This window comes from Cucumis sativus, chromosome 5 (genome assembly GCF_000004075.3).
Source record: "Cucumis sativus cultivar 9930 chromosome 5, Cucumber_9930_V3, whole genome shotgun sequence".
Lineage (NCBI taxonomy): Eukaryota > Viridiplantae > Streptophyta > Magnoliopsida > Cucurbitales > Cucurbitaceae > Cucumis > Cucumis sativus.
In genome coordinates this window covers 12,549,609-12,555,975 of record NC_026659.2, presented here as the reverse complement: position 1 = coordinate 12,555,975, position 6,367 = coordinate 12,549,609, and positions in this window count along the sequence as shown.

The following is a 6,367-nucleotide window of genomic DNA, read 5'->3' as shown; positions in this document are numbered from 1 at the left end:
AAGTATTTTTATGAGTGGTTTTTTAAATGATAAATGTTTGTAAATGAATTCGTAAATAAAACAAGCATTTTGGCATGAATGAATGGTTGTTTTAACAGAAATATTTGTGTAAATGAAAGAAGTATTTTATGAAAAATTGTATGAAAAGCATGCTTTCATAACCTTATGTTGTTGTTGATGGTATGATACTGTAAGCTATAAATATTATGCCTTAAAAGTGAGTTGGTGAAATGATGATTCTTATTTGTTAGTGGTAATGGTTATGTGATGTGTGGTCATGTTGATCTATCACAAGACACTGGTAGAAGTCTCAGGTTTAACGCAAGATGCTGGTGAAGTGAATCCCAAGTTTAGGTGGGTAAATGCTTGTGAAGTGAATCACAAGTCTAAGTGAGAATGAGTTGTGTGCTTGAAATCTAGATGTTGGTGAAGTGAATCCCAGATCTAGGCGTGAAATGAATTTATGAGACTCTGGTGAAATCAAATCCCAAGTCTATCGCGTGACGCTGTGAAGTGAATCCCAGGACTAGATGATGAGATGCTTGTGAAAGTGAATCCCAAGTCTAAGATGATAATGAATGTTACGAGACGTTGATGGAAATCCCAAGCCTATCGTGTGATGCTGGTGGAAATTCCAGGTTTAACGCGTGACTCTGGTGAAGTGAGGTAAATGTTGGTAAAGTGAATTCCAGTTCTAGGCAATTAGATGTAGAAGGGAGAATCCCAGATTGTGACGGTGAATGGTGAATATTTGATAATCTGAACTACGTAGAATTGTTTATGATAGTTGTGTTGTAAATTGTATTGAGAATTTAAGTTGATGAGTACTTGTGTTCATGTGATTAAGATTGTTATTATTAGACCTGTTGTATTCCCTAAACAGGTATTTCATAAACCCATAATTCACTAAGTCTTTGACTTATGTTTTCAGTTTTCCCTTCCCTAGGTTGTTAGACGTTGAAACTAAGTAAAAAATGGTTCTCAGGCATAAAAGCCAAGTAAAGGAGGAAAAGGTGGGTTGTTATGTAAACTTGTGGGGCATGCAAGTCGTGTCTTTCCTTCTTGCATTGAAGGAGTCAGTAGGTAAGAACTTCACTCCTTAACACTAAGGGCAACAACTCGATTTTGAAGAGATGCTGAAAGTAGCAACATAATTTTGTGTGTCTAAGGACAATGAGTGGAAGAGTTGAGCAAAGGGTGAAGAGCCTAAATATTGTCCTTGAGTTGGGTTGCTTGGCGATCAAGGAGAAGAATAAGAAAGTGGTTCTTATACTTTTAAACAGCTTAATGAGAAGAGTAGAATCCCTAGTGGATGAAGGCGTGTGGTTTGGAGTTTAGACTTTACTTTTGTACCATAGAATAGAGGAATGTAATTGTTAAGTGTGAACTCTGTGTAAAGTGTTAAGTTAATAAAGAGAAGTTATGTTTATTTCGTTGCATTTTTATTTGTACTTGTCGCTTAGTAGTTTAATCTGAGTCAAGTGTTGAAATCTAAGCGATGGAGTACCACCCAAAGGTCAAGTATTTTCGCTATAACGAGTTGTTAGTCTCTAAAGTCATGTGATGAGACAAGTTGGAATGAGTTGTTCAACTTACTAGATGTTACCAACGCATCATCTCGCGATGAGATACAAGATGAGTGTCTAGGCGAAACGTCTCCATCTGGTCGTAGGAGGTGGCATTTGGGGTAGAGAGTGACAACTAAAGTCTTGTGGTTGCACTCCCCTCACTATAACTATATAACTATATATATGTGTGTGTGTGTGTGTGTGTGTGTATTTAATATAAATATGATTAGTAAGTTAATCCATCATTTGTTTGTAATCTCGACTGGGTCAAAATATTGTTTTATTCCCGATAGTACATCTTACTTAGTCTCACTGATCTTTTAATGAACAATTGGTTTAAGGTCCATATTATAAACCGAATCCCTCTTGAGCCAATGGGAGGGTGGGACTTCTTGTTCAAAGATATGGATTTAGTGCATAAAGGAATAACCTATCTACTGACTGTAAAATGGTCAAGAGTGAATTCTGTCTTGCATCCCATGTCTCTAGCTATCAACCCGATCTTACCCTTGTAATGGAAGACTTATTAGACCAGTGCTAATGAGCTACCCTCACCTATGCAGATCTAAAGATAATCTCGTGTGAACAGAAAAGAAGTTCATAAATAACTTAAGATTAAGATTAAGTTACCTAAGTCATTAATAAAAAAAAATAGTTTATCTTAAACACAATAAATGATGTTATAACAAAAGATTGACTATTTCATGGTTCTAGTATGATGTAAACACTTTCATGTCTCTACATGAACGATTCATGATCACATCATATTTGTACTAACTACAAAGTGGGTCATATCCATAATGCCCCAGAATAAGGTGTCCAAACTTTTGCATATATTATTAACCGTTTAGGTTGTATACTAAAACTTGATCCAAGTTTATGTCTCATTTTAGTTTCTCCAAGCATAATTTAAAATATCCAAAAATCATTTTCAGAAATAAGAGTAATCACATCAGTTTGATCATTCTTCATAATCAACTGTTCAATAAAACATTATAAAAAATCAGAAAAATCATTCAAACCTTTCAACTTGTAGCCACATCTAGGCTTAAACATGTTTAAAAAGGGTACTAACAAAGGGCTAGACCTAGCTTATGCATGCTCACAACGTAAAAAACACAAGATCGACTTAGCTCACAAATATTTAGGACCCGAACAATAACAAAACCAAAATAATGACCACTAGAAAGTCACACCAAACCTATTTTCATTAATGGTTGATGCGAAGTCCAACTCGATGCACCAACAGGAATCATCATATGACGTGCACGTAAATAGGCCTACCAGGTGAATCACAAGCTTGTTGCTTTTACACCCTAGGCTAATCTTATATCTTAGGATTTTGAGGACACATGTCATAATTATGTGACTCACAACTGATAACTTGTAGAAATATTAGGTAGAATAATGGGACCAAAACGTGTAGCTTCTATTGTAAATTCATAATTATTAGGAAAATTCACCTTACATAAGTCTGCATGCTTGTTTTACCATATTTTCATTGTTTTAACGCAAAATTAATAAGAAAAGAAGAATAGTGAATTGCAAAGGAGCACGTGCAAAATTATTATGTGAGAAGAACTCGTCTGATGAGTACAATTCCTAGGCGAGGAACTAAGTCATCATATGAGAAAGATTCACTAGAAGACAAGAATGGTAGTTGAAGTTGATGTGACTGACAAGGCTGCAATAATCATTCCCTACCAAGTAAAAAGGTTAGCTTCGAGAGGAGTCAGATATCTGTATGGATCGGCTAAACCCTTGAGAGTGGCAGAAAGGAGTAGCCTTTTTGTAGTCTGTAAAAGTGATTCTTTTTCTTCTCTAGTTAGTCTATAAGTGAAAGCTTAGAGTTAGAATAGAGAATATTTCATCATTTCCCCTTCTTCCCTAACTTGTAATGTTGCTTTTCTTTACTTTCCATTTTATACTTCTTTATAATGTATATGTTCATATTGTATAGTGTTATAAGCCCTATATTCTTTAATACATTACATGTTTATACCCTTTCAAGCCAACATTCCTTTATTGTTCATATGTCAATGTGTTATATATAGTTTAAGTTTGTGATAAGTTCTTGATAAGAAGTTTAGCTTATAAAGCTTACCGAGTTAGTTGAGTTTATAGTAATCATTGGCCAATATGTATTGCCAACTACTCAAGAGAGCAAGTAGCAAGAAAATGGCTAATACGCATAAGGAGAAGTTTGAAGACAAACTCCACCTTGGTGAGATAACTTCCATCACTTGTGTCTCGAAAGGAGAACAAGTGTGGGTGTTTGGCACCGAGAGGTTATCACCCTTAAAAGAGAAGTGCTATGAGTCTTATACATCTCGTTTAACGAAGCTTTATCATTTTCATTCCGAGAGGCAAACAAGTGTGGCTTTTAAGGCATTGGGAGGTGCTAGCTATAATCATAAGCTAGTTAACTAAGCACTATCAAATCAAGGTTGCAGCATGGCTTAATCGCTTAATAACACAGGGCCCTTCCTTCACTCTTTCTTCATGTAAGTTAGTTTACATTTCCATCTCATCACTAATTTTATCCCCTTTTACAAATTCTCTAGTGTAGATAGTAGAATTAGCTTACCCATACTTTACTTGATACGGGAGCAAAGAATAGAGACATAGGGAGCATCTCGCAGGCAATGATAATGACTCACCACATAAAATGAGATATAGACATACACAACACTACAAGCTAAGTCTGAATAAACACCAACCACATCTTGAACAACATATTCTTCTAATTAGCTAAAAGCTTTTACTTGGCTATTCCCCTAGCATTTTGAATTAGTGCCAATGATTGTTGTAGGGTAATAAATGCGTCATTGTCAATTCTCCTTGCTTCATTTCTCTTTATGCCTAATTTGGATTTATATTCATTGTCGTCTCATTCCTCTGTACTTCTTGAGGCTCAATCTAGGATATTCTTTACCTCTGTGTTGGACTTATTCATTAGACCTCATGTTTCAGCTACTGCCACATCATCTACTTGTTGAGTGTTTTTATTGAGTCCATTATAGAATATTTCCATATGCACACATTCTCGAAGACCATTGTGTAGGGAATTTTGCACCAAACTTTGAAACCAGTTCCACGCATCACTTAGTGCTCTCTATCCTTTTGTTCAAAATATGTTATATCTCTTCTTTGTTTTGTTTTGTTTTTTTCTTTTTTGTTTGCATTCTCACTTTTTGGAAAATGTATTTTCATAAATTTCTCTACCATCTGATCCCAAGGTATCACATCTCCCTTATCTAGGCGATGTGTCATTTTCTGACATGATCCTTTGAAGTGAAACAGAACAATATCAACGTTATCTCATCTTGTATAATGTTTGAAAAAGAGAATATGCTACAAATTTCCATAAAACTAGTTAAGTTCTCATGTGGATCTTCTTCTTAAAATCCCCCAATCTGACTAGTTGTTTGAACCATTTGCGGCATTATTAATTTGATTATTTCGAATCTATGAGTTTTTATTGATATTAGTTTAAAGTACTTTAAAGTTATAGCTCAAATACGATTATATATAGATACAAATTTATATTTAAGTTAGATTAATTAAGATAGTATTATAATTAAAGTAAAAAAGTAGCACGTTGTTTACGAATTTCATTCTTTCGTGACAGTTATTTGTTGTCATTAAAGTAAAAACATTAATAAATTATTAAAATAAATTTTAATAAAACCCTCCAAATATTAACCTAAACTCTTAACCTCATGTAATCTCCAAACCCAATCTCTTTCACAAGTCTCCAAATGCCAAACGTCGTCGTACAACAAATGCCAAACGCCAAACGCCACTGTAATCCCTCGCGTTATCTTAGCTCTCATCGTCGTATGTCAGCGACTCCAGCTCCCTCCATCCCCGTGACCACGCACCTGTCGACGTGACCCCTAGAGGATTACCATAAACTCCGCCCATAAGTTGCTCTGCATCTCACAACATGCAAAACCAAGAAATCACCAGCCACCAACAAATTTAGTATAGGTCCAAGGATGGTTCGAGCCTCCCTCAACTTTATCGTCTTTATATAATATATATAAAAAATTATTCAATTCTTAATATATATAGAAAAAAGTTATTTACATTTTAATATTAGCTTAGTGGTTATTTTGCTTGTTAGCCTCTCATCCAACCCAAGTTCAAATTCCACTAATGTAATTTATTTTTACTTTTTTTTCTCCAAATTACAACTCTTTGATTTCCTCATTTTCCACTAAGAAATAATAATTACACACTCTTCCCCACCTAAATTAAAGCTATTCAACTTCATTCATTTTATTGTTTTTTATTTTTATAAACTTCAACATTTTTTTTTTCTTATTCTTCAAACATCTTCTAAGCTTACTAGGTAAATTTTTATTTATTTATTTGTGTTTTTATTTTTCTTTGTAAGTTTGTTATTTTATTTATATGCATTCATTTTAATATTTAAAATCATTCTTATTTTTTGTTTTAGTTTCTAAAATTCCTTCTTCAACTTCTTCTTGGCTTCTTCTTCAATTTATCTCCTAATTTATGGGCTAAGTTTTGTAATTTATTTTCTTCTCTTATCAAGTTTGTTATTTTATTTTTATGTATTTGATTTTCATATTTCAAATCATTTTTTTTTGTATTAGTTCATTTGTTTTATACCTATTTTATTAATTCTGGTTGGGTTGTTTAAGTCATATTTTTGTTATATGTCAATAACTCACTAATCTATTCTCCGTACAATGTTATGTTATTGTAGATTTAATTTGAAATCTAAATTGAAAAATATTTTTTTTTAAAAATCGATGGGTCATCATCTT